Genomic DNA, 14,267 nt, shown 5'->3' with positions numbered 1-14,267 from the left:
TCTCTTCTTCTTCTTCCTCTCTACTCTTCTCTTCTTCTCCTTCTTTGTTGCTGTAAATTACTTCTCTCGCTAGAATCGATCCCTTTTAAGTTTGAACTTCGCCATGGATCAAGTTTTATCATGCTGGGGATAATGAGTGAGTCGTGGGGTGGAGCTTAGGTGGATACTGAATGCGTCAGTACTAAAAACACATCCTCGACCTGGTCAGTTTGATTTTCAGGAGGCTGGTAAGTTGCTTTTAGCAATGAATCATGTGGGATTTGATGAGAAATTATGCATGATCTATGGGTTTAAGTTTGGGGATTGAAAGAAGTGGAATTTTCAGATACTTGTTCAAATTTAAGATTTGAGCTGCAGATCAAGAAAACCAGATGGTGAATAGGTAAAATTGGGGTTCATCAAAAAATGGATGGTGAAATCAGGTTTCTTAATTGAAAATTCAGCAAGTTAACTTGTAGTTTTTTATTAGAAATTGTGTAGGAGTGATAGGTTTGTGGTTTTGGATTTTAATGTGTGAAGTTTAATTGATGATTAATTGTTCTAAATGGGAACTTAGCTGCAAGACCAGCTAGTAATTAGGTTTAAGTAGGGTTGAATTACAGTTCAGATGAAATATCTCAAAAGTCTCTGGTATCATTGTTAAATCTCAATGGAGTGGCGTAGTTGAGGGTTTTGTGACTTATGTGATTGAACGAACTCTCCAGGTCTAGGTTTAGCTATTAGTGTTGAATAATGTACACCAGCATACCGTGGGGGTATTCTGGTCTTTTTACGGTTGTAATGTCGTGTTTATGTATCTCCTAGTTTAGTTAGCCAAGCTAGGGAAAGTTTAGACATTATGCTGTAATCTCTTTTATTATAATTACAATGCTTGTTGATCACATTGATCATGCAAGCAATATTCTCTAATCCAGATTTGTTAACATGGCATCAGAGCAGGTTTCGAATTAGGGATCTCCCATCTCTGTCATTCTCGATTTCTCCTTCCTCTCTCTTTCATTCTCGATTTCTTCCTTCCTCCTCTCTCTCCTTTGTTCTTCTCTCCAAAAAGGGGCAACACTGATGAGGTGATCTAAAGATCCAGATGCTGCCCTCCATTACCTCATTCATGATATACACCTAAAAATTCTGCTCGATAGAAGACTGTTCCTTCTCTGCGATATTTGCTGCCTTCAATTTTTTTGGGATTGATCCTCTCTACGACAAGGGCTCAATTCACCTTTTGAAGTGCAAGAACTGCAGGGGAATTATTTCGCAGACCTCTATCTCTCCTCCATTGATCGATTTTTTTCTAAAATTCTGGTTTTTCCCAAAACCCGAAAAATATCGGTCCTTGTGTTGCTGGTCTCTGTTGAAGCTGTTCTTTGGAAGGGTGCTTCCCCATACTTACAAGCGTACTCGATCTCAGTTTCAGCTCCATCCAGTTTTTTTGGCACCATTCCCCCTATATTGATCTCACCAAAAACAGGGTTTTTTTTCCAAAACCCTGATAAAATCGATCTAGGGGTTTGGCTCATCTGCTGCTGCTGATTTTTGGGTACAATTATTATCATCATTAAACAGGTCTATCCACCAATTTTTTGCCCTTCTCTTGAAGTGCTTCCCGGGTTTCTCATCACACCAGCCCCCCTTTGCCATTTGGGTTTCTCTGCTGCATTAGGGGTGCCTCTGAAGTCTCTTCTGGCACTTCTGCTGTTGATGGGCTTGGTAGGAATGACAATCATGATCTTCTCCCTAATCCTATCAAATTGAATGAGAGTAATTATTTCATCTGGTCTCGCTCGGTGTACTTTGCCATTGCTGGCCGTGAGCTGACTGGACATATTGATGGCACTACTACTATGCCAACTACACCTGGTCCTCTTCTGAGTAGGTGGATCTCCAATAATGGTATACTCATGTCTTATTTGATTGGCTCTATGCAATCAAACCTTGCAAGTGGTTTCTTGCTTCTTGATACAGCCCATCAAATCTGGTCTACTTGCAAGGAAACATATGGCCAGCTTGGTAATGATGCATAGGCGTATAAACTCCGGAAGAAGGCCAACCATACTACTCAGGGGAAGTTGTTTGTCTCCAAGTATTATACTACTTTGCACAGTCTCTGGCAACAATTGGACCACTTCTCGGATTACCACCTTATTACTGCTGCCGATATCACTGCATACAAGAAACATTTGGACAAAATCTGAGTTTATGATTTTTTGGTTGGTTTGAATATGGAGTATGACCAGATTCGTGTTCAAGTGTTGGGTCATTCCCCTTTTCCCACACTAGAACAATCCTTTGTGTTAGTCTTATCTGAAGAGAACCGTCGGGCTGCTATGCTTCAATCTCCTGTTACTGACAGATCAGCCCTCCAGGTTGCTGCCTAGGCTACTTCTACACCTGTTTGACATGTTTCTCTTGGTGATTGTTCTCCAGGGACTGTTATTTGTGAGCACTGTCACAAGCCTTACCACACCAAAGAGAAATGCTGGAAACTTCACAGGAAACCAGCGGACTTTGAGGCCAAGAAAAAGACAAAGAACAAGGCTCATCATTCTGAGACTGTTGCCACAACCCCCGCTACTGATACTGGTCTATCCCAGAATGATCTACAGGCATTCCTTTGTGTGCTACGGTCTTCTGCTGCTACTGCTTCTACTACATCAGCTCCTACTAATTCCTCTACTTCTTCAGGTTCACACTTTGCCTGGTCAGGTATTCCATTTGGTGGTCATTGTGCTTTCGTAGCTTCCCATCCTTGGATCATAGATTCTGGAGCTACAGATCACATGACTGGTTCCTCTAGTCTCTTCCAACGCTATTCTCTCACTTTTGGGAAAGACAAGGTTAAGGTGGCTGATGGTTCCCTTTCTTCCATCTCGGGAAAAGGAATCATCAACTGCACTTCCTCTCTTACTTTGTCTTCTGTTTTGCACATTCCTAATTTTACTACTAATCTTCTTTCCATTACTAGTATTACTCGTGATCTTAATTACACAGTAACATTTTTTCCTTCCCATTGTGTTTTTCAGGATCTAGTCTCTGGAAAGACGATTGGATTGGGTAAAGTGCACGGTGTATTGTACTTGCTTGATGATGGTCGTCTTACTCCACCACCATTACCTTCTCCGCTACACCAGAACTCTTTGGTCTCTTTTGAACTTTACCAATGGCACTCTAGATTAGGTTACCCTCCATTAGGAATTTTAGCATAGTTGTTTCCCACTTTGGTTAAAGGATGTAATAAAGATGACTTTTTTGTGAGGCTTGTGTTTTGGCCAAACAGACACGTTCAACTTGTTCTATTTCAAATAAGAGGAGTTCTTCACTTTTTCATTTGGTGCATTCTGATGTTTGGGGCCCTAGTCGTAAGACTTCTATTTTTGGTAATCAGTGGTTTGTTTCATTTATTAACTGTCACTCTAGAAACACATGGGTTTATCTTATGCATACAAAAAATCAGGTTTTTTCATGTTTTCAACATTTTCATAACATGGTCCAAACTCAGTTTCAAGCTACTTTTAAAATTTTGAGAAGTGATAATGGAACCGAGTATACAGAAAATCAATTTCAAAAATACTTTGCTGATCATGGGATTATTCACCAGACTAGTTGTGTTGATACCCCAGCCCAAAACGGTGTAGCTGAAAGGAAGAACCTCCACTTATTAGAAGTGGCTAGAGCATTGATGTTTGCTCGCAATGTTCCTTCCCAATATTGGGGGGGATGCTGTTCTCACTGTAACCTATCTCATTAATCGATTGCCCTCTCATGTTCTTGACTCCCGTAGTCCGGCTGAGATTTTACTTGGGAATTCTTCCTTTGTGGTTTCCCCGAAGGTGTTTGGCTGTGTGTGTTATGCTAGGGATACCAAATCTCCTGGCAAACTTGAACCCCGTGGGTTAAGGTGTATTTGTTTGGGTTATTCTCCAACCCAAAAAGGTAATAAGTGTTACCATCCTCCTTCCCGTCGTACTCTGGTTAGTATGGATGTTATTTTCCATGAACAAACTCCTTATTATTCTTCCCCGCCTCTTCAGGGGGAGAGTTCTAGTGAAGATGTGGTTCTTCCTCTTGAGTTCCAGCCTACTTTAGATGTTGTGTGGCCCACTTTAGATGCTGCCCAGCCTACTTTAGATGCTATCCAGGCTACTTTAGACGCTGCCCAGCCTCTTTAGATGTTGTCCAGCCTACTTTAGTTGCTGCCTAGCCTCCTTTGGCTGCTGTCCCTTCATCTGAAGGGAATCCATTACAGGGGGAGATCATGGAAAATAATGGTGGTGATGTTCCTATTCAGTGGGAGCTGACTCCAATCCAGAGAACTATTGGTGAATTTTAGAAGAGAATTGACTACTCCAACATCATCACCTATAAAAAAGGATGTTCCAGACAAGAGCAGCATAAATCCACTATTGCACCAATGCCTATCCAATTGTCGACTTAGGATCCAGATCCTACTTCTCCTGGTAAGACTTCTTCCTCCGACCTACCTATTGCTCATCACAAAGGTACTAGGACTTGCACTTTGCATCCCATTTCTCACTTTGTTTCTTATAGTTCTCTTTCTCCATCCTTTCGTGCACTTGTGTCCTCTCTTTTGTTTCCATTCCTAAAAATTGGCAGGAAGCTTATTGAGATGGAAAGTGGAAGGCAACAATGTTGGAAGAAATGAGAGTATTGAAAAAGAATAATACTTGGGATCTTGTAGCTCTTCCTCCAGGGAAAAAACCGGTGGGATGTAAATGGGTGTTCGTGGTCAAACAGAAGGTTAATGGGACTGTGGATCGATATAAGGCACGCATGGTTGTAAAGGGCTTCACTCAGACATATGGAATTGATTATCAAGAGACCTTTGCTCTCGTTGCAAAGCTGAATATAGTTCGAGTGTTGCTATCTTGTGCAGTCAATCTTGGATGGGACCTACAACAATTCGATGTGAAGAATGCCTTCGTCAATGGAGAACTTGGTGAGGAGGTGTATATGGATATTCCATCAGGGTTTTCTTGTGATAATGTAGTGGCAAAGTGTGCAAATTGAAGCGTGCACTTTATGGGCTGAAGCAGTCGCCTCGAGCGTGGTTTGGCAGGTTTCACAAGGCCATGGTTTCTGTAGGCTATAAGCAGAGTAATGTTGATCATACTCTCTTTATAAAGAGGGTTGGTGGAAAACTCACTATTCTTATAATCTACGTTGATGACATTGTTGTTACTGGCAATGATGGTGATGAGGTCAGCCGTTTGAAGACCTTTCTTGGGCATGAGTTTGATATTAAAGATCTAGGAAAGCTACGGTACTTTCTTGGGATTAAGGTTGCCAGGTCCTTTGAAGGCATCTTTCTCTCTCAAAGGAAGTATGCCCTGGATTTATTGGCTGAAATTGGCTTGTTAGGATGTCACCCTTCAGATACTCCTATGGATGCGAATACTCGTCTCAAAGTAAAGGAGGGTGAACATGTTGATAAAGACCGGTACCAAAGACTAGTGGGGAAGCTGATTTATCTCTCACACACGTCCTGACATTGTTGTTGCTATGAGTCAATTTATCCATGATCCCTACTCGTCTCATATGGAGGCTGTTCTTCGCATTCTTCACTATTTGAAGTCAGCTCCTGGAAAGGGGATTCTCCTGTCTCCTCATGGTCAGCTACGGGTAGAGGCGTATACTGATGCTGATTGGGCTGGTTCTACATATCGTAGGTCTATCTCTGGGTATTGTTCTTTTGTTGGTGGCAATCTTGTCACATGGTGTAGCAAGAAGCAGAATATGGTGGCTCGTTCTAGTGTTGAAGCAGAATTTCGTGCTATGACATAAGGAATTTGTGAGTTGCTTTGGCTGAAAAGCTTGCTACAGGACCTTGGTATTCCTATTCATCTTCCTATGATGTTGTTTAGTGACAAGAAGGTTGCAATCAGCATTGCACATAACCCGGTACAGCATGATCGCACCAAGCATGTTGAAGTGGATAGCATTTCATCAAGGAAAAATTAGAAGAGGGGGTGATTTGTGTTTCCTTTGTGAAGTCTACTGATCAGGTTGTTGATATTTTCACCAAGGGATTATCTGGGAAGCTATTTCGTCCAAACTTAGTCAAGTTGGGCATGATTGACATATTTGCTCCAACTTGAGGGGGAGTATTGAATAATGTACACCTGAATACCCCACGGTATTCTGGTCTTTTTACAGTTGTAATGTTGTGTTTATGTATCTCCTAGTTTAGTTAGCCAAGCTAGGGATATTTTAGACATTATGCTGTAATCTCTTTTATTATAAATACAATGCTTGTTGATCACATTGATCATACAAGCAATATTCTCTAATTCAGATCTGTTAACAAGTAGGTTAGGGTTTGGCTAGGTCAATCAGAATTTAGGGTTGAGGAAGTTCACAGAGGGCGGGCGTTGGTGCAATGTTAAGGTTGCTCCATTGCGACCTAGTGGTTGCGGGTTCAAGTAGGGAAACAACCTCTTCACGAAACGGAGGTAAGGCTGTGTACATTCCGACCCTCCCCAGATCTTGCAGTGGCGGGAGCCTTATGCACTGTGTATGCCCTTTTATTGAAGTTCAAGGAGAATTGTTTTGGTTTTATTTTTATCGAAACAGAACATAAAAGCATAAACTATATTATAATTTCAGAAAAATTAAATAAGATAAAAAAAAGAAGTCCAGGGAGAAAGCAGAAGGCATACTAGAGAGAAGGAGATGCTTCTATGGTAAGACCTAGGGGTTCAACTGGCTGGATTTTCCTGTTTGTTAAATTATGTACACCAGATTTGGGTGTTTTATTTATTCTTTATTTATGTATTTATGAGCAAGGGTAGAAATGTAATTAGGGCTGTAACATTGTTCACGTGAACAGTGTCGTGAACAGTGTTATGAATAGTGTTTTCCCTTGTAATTTCTTTTATTATCATAAATAGAGAGCTTGACTGATCTCATTGATCATTCAAGCATTATTCCACAAACCTGTTTTGTTAACATGGTATTAAAGCCAAAATTTCTCTGATCTAAGTTTTCAAAACCCACCCCTTTCCTATTGGTTTTTTCTTTCCTCCCCTTCTCTCAATTTCTTTTCTCTCCTTTTTTTCCTTTGCTTCTCCTCCCTTCCTAAGGGCAGCACTACAGAGGTGATCATATGATCTAGTTGCTGCCCTATTCCCACCTCTGTTTTTCCCCTCTATGAGATAATTTATTTGGTTCGATTGCTACTGGTTCTTGTCTGCGATTTTTGGAGTTTCCAGAATTTTGAAGCCCTAGCCACTACCATCAATCAAGGTTGGTTTTTTGCATATTGGACACTCATTTGCGATCTAGACTAGCTTCCCTCAAGCCTCTTTTGGTTGTTGAAGACCCCTTCTCCCATTCGATTCCTCTTTTTCAGGGTTTTTTAAAGCCCTGATCATCATCGATTTTTGGGAATTGGGCTGTTTGTTGCTGTTTTATTATTGGAGCTTCTTCTCTTCATCAAGGACATCCTCTACAGGTTCCTGGACAGATTCGATCAAGCTTCTTCATCAATTTTTTTTGGATCCCCATCACCACATCGATCTCCAATTTCGGGTTCTCTTCCAAAACCCTGACATTGTCGATCTCTGCTGCTACTGCTGCTTTTTTGGGAGCTGTTTTGCCCTTCATATTGGCCCACTCGACCTTGATTTCAGCTCTTGGTTTGGTGTAATTACTGGTTTTTCATTCTCTACAACCTTGTTGTAACTATGGGTGACTCTGCTGATTCCACTGCAACTTCTAATCAACCTGGACATGAAAAATCAGATTATCATACTTTTCAGCCCAAGCCCATCAAACTTGATGGCAGCAACTACCTATTGTGGTCTCGGTCAGCCTCTTTTGCTATTGCTGGCTGTGGTCTCATTGGCCACATTGATGGCACTGTTCCCATGCTTGCTGCCCCATGTGCTGACCTGACTCCCTGGCTTGCCAACAATGGTGTTCTCATGTCTTATTTGATTGGTTCTATGACTTCGGACATTGCACATGGGTTCCTCTTTTTTGATACAGCTTCTCAGGTTTGGTCAGCCTGTAAGGAAACGTACGGACAGCTTGGTAATGATGCACAAGTCTATGAACTCAGGAAGAAGGTTCTTCATACTGCTCAGGGGGACTTAATAGTGTCTAAATATTATGCTACTCTGCGCAACCTTTGGCAACATTTGGACCACTTCTCTGATTACCAACTTGATAATGCTACTAATCTGGCTGCCTATAAGAAACATGTGGATAAAATCAGGGTCTATGACTTCTTGGCTGGGTTGAATGTTGAGTATGACCCAATTCGTGTTCAAGTGTTGGGCCATTCCCCTTTTCCCACACTTGAGCAGTCTTATGCCTTGGTCTCCTTTGAAGAAAATCGCCGGGCTGCTATGTTGCACCCTACTGTCTCTGACAGATCAGCCCTCCAGACAACTGCACAGGCTCCTTCTATACTAGTTGGCACTCTCTCTGTGGGTGGTACTACTATCGGAACTATTACTTGTGAGCATTGTCATAAGCCTTATCACACTAAGGACAAATGTTGGAAACTTCATGGGAAGCCCGTTGACTTTGAGGCTAAACAGGCTGCCAAGCGAAAACCAAAAACCAAGGCCAATCTCTGAGTTTGTCACTGCAGCCCCTACTACGGACACTGGCCTATCTCAGGAGGATTTACAGGCATTCCTACGTGTGCTAAACTCTTCCACTGCTTCTGCCTACATTACACCAGCTACTGCCACTTCATCTACTACCTCAGGTTCACACTTTGCTCGGTCAGGTATTTCGTTTGGTGGTCATTGTGCCTCTGTAGCTTCCCATCCTTGGATCATTGGGTCTGGAGCTACAGATCACATGGCCGGGTCCTCTAGCCTCTTCTATCGTTATTCTCCTACCTCTGGGAAAGACAAAGTCAAGGTGGCTGATGGTTCCCTTTCCTCCATTTCTGGAAAAGGAATCATTAATTGCACTCCCTCCCTTCCTTTGTTCAATGTTTTACATATTCAAAATTTTACTGCTAACCTTCTTTCTATTAGTAGTATAACTCGTGATCTTGACTGTAAAGTAACCTTTTTTGCTTTCCATTGTGTTTTTTCAGGATCTGGACTCTGGGAAGACGATTGGATTGGGTAAAGTGCATGATGGCCTGTACCTGCTTGACGATGGACGTCTCACTCCACCTCCGTTACTACCACTACATCAGAATTCCTTAGTATCTTCTGAAATTTATCAGTGGCACTCTAGATTAGGTCACCCCCCCTTCGGCATCTTAGCATCTTTATTTCCTACTTTGGTCAAACATTGTGATAAGACTGATTTCTTTTGTGAGGCTTGTGTTCTGGCCAAACAGACACGTTCAACTTATTCTATTTCTAATAAAAGGAGTTCTTCACTTTTTCACTTAGTACATTCTGATGTTTAGGGCCCCAATTGTAAGACTTCGGTTTCTGGTCACCGTTGGTTTGTCTCTTTTATTGATTGTCATTCAGACACACATGGATTTATCTTTTACACACCAAAAGTCAAGTTTTTTCTTGTTTTTAGCATTTCCATAACATGGTCAAAACTCAGTTCAATGCTATTCTCAAAGTCTTGAGAAGTGATAATGGGACTGAGTATACAGAGACTCAATTTCAGAAATACCTTGCTGATAATGGGATTGTTCATCAAACAAGTTATGTTGATACCCCAGCCCAAAATGGTGTGGTTGAAAGGAAGATTCGACACTTGTTGGAAGTGGCTAGGGTGTTGATGTTTTCGCGCCATCTTCCCTCCCAATATTGGGGGGATGCTATTCTTACTACAACTTATCTTATTAATCGGTTGCCTTCCCGTGTTCTTGACTCCCGCAGTCCGGCCAATATTTTACATGGGAATTCCACCTTTGTGGTTCCTCCCAAAGTTTTCGGTTGTGTGTGTTATGCCAGAGATACTAAACCTCATGAAAAATTTGATCCTTGTGGGGTAAGGTGTAATTTTTTGGGTTACTCTCCAATCCAGAAAGGTTATAAGTGTTATCACCCTCCTTCTCATCGTACTTTGGTCAGTATGGATGTGGTCTTTCATAAATGTCTTGCCTATTATCAGTCTACACATTTCAGGGGGAGAATTTTGGTTCCAGTGAAGATGTGCTTGTGTTTCCTCCCCTTGAAATTCCTCCTTTGGCTTCTGCCCAGCCTCCTACCGCTGCTACCCAGCCTTCTACCGCTGCTACCCAGCCTCCTTTGGCTGCTGCTCAGCCTTCTTTGGCTGCTGTCCCTTCATCCGTAGGGACTCCTTTACAGGGGGAGTGTGTAGGAAATAATGGTGGTAATAATCATTGTCAGGAAGACTTGACTCCAGTCCAGAGAACCATCAGTGAATTTTAGAAGAGAATTGACAACTCTAATATCATCACCTACAAGAGACACTCCGACAGAGGACAGCATCAATCCACTGTGGCATCAATACCTATCCAATTGCCGACCCAGGAGTCAGATCCTCCTCCTTGTGGTGAGACCTCTCCTTCCGATCTACCTATTGCTCATCGAAAAGGTACTAGGATTTGCACCCTGCATCCCATTTCTCGCTTTGTTTCTTATAGTTCTCTTTCTCCATCTTTTCGTCCATTTGTGTTCTCTCTTTCTTCTGTTTCTATTCCTAAAAACTGGCAGGAAACATATACAGATGGAAAGTGGAAGGCAGCTATGTTGGAAGAAATGAGAGCTTTAGAAAAAAATAACACTTGGGATCTTGTAACCCTCCCTCCATGAAAAAAACCAATGGGATGTAAGTGGGTGTTTGTGGTCAAACAAAAGATTGATGGGTTTGTGGATTGGTATAAGGCACGTTTGGTTGCTAAGGGCTTCACCCAAACATATGGGATTGACTATCAGGAACTTTTGCCCCTGTTGCAAAATTGAATACAGTTCAGGTTTTACTATCGTGTGCAGTAATCTTGGATGGGATCTCCAACAGTTGGATGCGAAGAATGCCTTCCTAAATGGGGAACTTTGTGAGGAGGTATACATGGATATTCCACCAGGTTTTTCATCTGACAATAATAAAGGCAAGGTGTGCAAATTGAAGCGAGCACTGTATGGGCTGAAGCAGTCACCTCGAGCATGGTTTAGTCGGTTCCACAAGGCAATGAAATCTGTTGGCTACAAGCAAAGTAATGCTGATCATACTCTCTTTATAAAGAGGGCTGGTGAGAAGCTCACTGTTCTTATAGTGTATGTGGATGGCATTGTGGTTGCAGGCAATGATGGGGATGAGATCAGCCGGTTGAAGAGGTTTCTTGGGCAGGATTTCGAGATTAAAGATCTAGGGCCGCTACGGGACTTTCTTGGGATTGCGGTTGCCAAATCTTCTAAAGGCATCTTTCTCTCCCAAAGGAAGTATGTCCTAGACTTGTTGGTTGAAACTGGTCTGTTAGGATGTCACCCTTCAGATACTCCTATGGAGGCTACTGTTCGTCTTAAAGAAAAGGAGGGTGAACCTGTTGATAAAGGCCGGTACCGACGCCTAGTGGGAAAGCTGATTTATCTCTCACACACTCGTCCAGATATTGCTGTTGCTGTGAGTACTGTGAGTCAGTTCATGCATGATCCCTATTCTTCTCACATGGAGGCTGTTCTTCGGATTCTCCACTACTTGAAGTCAGCTCCTGGAAAAGGCATTCTTCTGTTTCCTAATGGCAACTTATGGGTAGAGGCGTATACCAATGCTGATTGGGCTGGTTCTGCAAATCGGAAGTCTATCTCTTGGTACTGTTCTTTTGTAGGAGGCAATTTGGTTGCTTGGCATAGCAAGAAGCAGAATGTGGTGGCTAGTTCTAGTGCTGAAGCCGAGTTTCGGGCTATGGCATAGGGCATTTGTGAGTTACTTTGGTAGAAAGGCTTGCTACAAGATCGTGGTGTTCCTGTTCATCTTCCCATAATGTTGTACCGTGATAACAAAGCTGCAATCACCATTGCACACAACCTGGTACAGCATGATCGCACTAAACATGTTGAAGTGGACAGACATTTCATCAAGGAAAAGCTGGAAGAAGGGTTGATTTGTGTTCCCTTTGTGAAGTCTGCTGATCAGGTTGCTGATATCTTCACTAAGTGATTATCTGGGGGTATCCTGGTCTTTTGGGTGTTTTATTTATTCTTTATTTATGTATTTATGAGCAAGGGTAGAAATGTAATTAGGGTTGTGACACTGTTTGTGTGAACAGTATCGTGAATAGTGTTTCCCCTTGTAATCTCTTTTATTATTATAAATAGAGAGCTTGACTGATCTCATTGATCATTCAAGCATTATTCCACAAACGTGTTTTGTTGACACTGTTAAAGTGCAGCGTGAGGGGAAGTCGCCACTGTGAGAACAATAGATGGCGGGGGAACACCACATGTCCTTCACGTCACCTCCTTGAGAAAAGAGAGGGAATCAAATTAGGAGTTGCCACTTAGATAAGGGTCTCGGACCCATACAAAACAAAGAATGACTCCATGACCATCCAATGGAGATTTGTCAAACCGTTGGTCTGAGTATGGGTCGATATTACGGTCTAGGGAAGGTGTTAGGCACCCTGGTTCGCCCTGTTAAACATGTCTTCGTATTAATTTGCTAAACTAGGTTGTATAATACATGAAAGATTAATGGAAACTAAATACAGTACAGAAATAAAAGAGCTTAAGTAAGAAGCCACATACCTGAAGTGGTTGGCTACTAAACAATAATAAGTATACAGAATATATCCAAATAAATCGTGCCATGATATAACGCTTAACAATCACCAGAACACCCTTTCAGCCACACAATAATGCAAATATGCTTGAAAAGCTTCAAGAATACACAGGATTCAAAGTAATAACAACTAAATGAAACAACTAATTGTGAATATGATAACACCAACAAGGGAACCTTAATAGGTGATGTGGGAAAAAGAAACTGATGTTAAAGTCTCCAACCATCAAAAGCTAAATCGCTGCCGAAACAGCAGCTAAACACCACAGAAACAGCGAATAGCAGAATTAATGAACAAGAGTTTTAATATCCATACTATCCAGCTCTCATTCAACTATTGTCTGACTTATACAATGTAGCATAACAATGAATGTGCAAGAGCAGTGCAGAAAAGAGTGCATCAGAAACTGAGCTGACAACGAGTGTTTGAATATGAGCTTTGCCAAATTACAGGTCTTATAAAGCAGAGATATGTCATCAAACTCTCATACAACACTTGTCAAACAATGACTATTCTATGTCGTGTCGTCTCAGGCTTGACAAAACAAAGGGATACAAAATAATCTCAGACAATGTGACACTAAACAGTCGCAATTCAAACCCAGAATTTGGTACAGCAATACTCTTCTCAAACCTGTTTCTGGTTTTACAATCCCTTTTCTCTTACAACATATATCGAACATTAGTAGTACGAGAATGATGCCAAACAGTGTTATACCCAATGGATCACTTAGAGGGGTTGAATAAGTGATATCCAAAAACATTCCTCACAACTTGCCTCGTGTGCACATTCGTCAGTCAGTACCTGAAAGCAAATCACAAACCACAACCCAAGGCAATACGTGGTTCGGCAGTGTGCCTACATCCATGGTACAAATGACCATTTGAGCTACAACTCAAATCCAGCCTCAGTATAATGCACAATATAATAGTTTGACTGCATCCACAGTCAGGAGCACCAACACCTAATTTTTATCGCACCCACAACACAGGAGCACCAACACCTAATTCGTATTGCACCCACGACACAGGAGCACCAACCCCTAATTTGTGTTGCACCCACTACACTGGAGCACCAACTTCTAATTTGTGTTGTACCCACTACACTGGAGCACCAACCCCCTTACAAAATTCAACACAACATCCACTGTGTTTGGATCTATAACCCCAGCTACACTTGTTACACACCCGTGCAACAGTGTTTATAATCAATCACCAGTAATGTCGGGTTTACAATGAAAACCCGTGATACATGATGTCTACCCAAGTCCAAGCAATACCTGATTTGAATGGACCAAACAGTAATAACTGGATGAGGCTGGTAAACATAAGTTGTCCCAAATAAAAAATTTCAACAAAGAGGATGGTTAGACATGTAAAACTAGAAATAGACCAGAAAAGAGAAACTTGAATAAAATGAGAAAAAATGCTGTGAATTTTATTTATTTATTTATTTGTTTGTTTCTCAAGTAATTGGGCTTTAAAACGAACTCGCTGTTTGTTTTTCAGGTTACTTTTGGCAGCCATGCTTGTATTTGTGTTCCTCACCTCGCAATATAGAATCAGGCTTGGCT

General features: G+C 41.7%; 1 protein-coding gene across 2 annotated transcripts in view; it reads left to right on the top strand.

Moving 5' to 3' along the window:
• LOC122654632 (N-glycosylase/DNA lyase OGG1) overlaps positions 1-14,267 on the top strand; it is a 32,072-nt gene that overhangs the window by 16,224 nt on the left and 1,581 nt on the right. The window lies entirely within an intron of this gene.

The sequence above is a fragment of the Telopea speciosissima genome, chromosome 3 (assembly GCF_018873765.1).
Source record: "Telopea speciosissima isolate NSW1024214 ecotype Mountain lineage chromosome 3, Tspe_v1, whole genome shotgun sequence".
In the NCBI taxonomy this organism is placed as follows: Eukaryota; Viridiplantae; Streptophyta; class Magnoliopsida; order Proteales; family Proteaceae; genus Telopea; species Telopea speciosissima.
The sequence above is the reverse complement of the archived record's forward strand: the minus strand, read 5'-3'. Positions and strand labels throughout refer to the sequence as shown.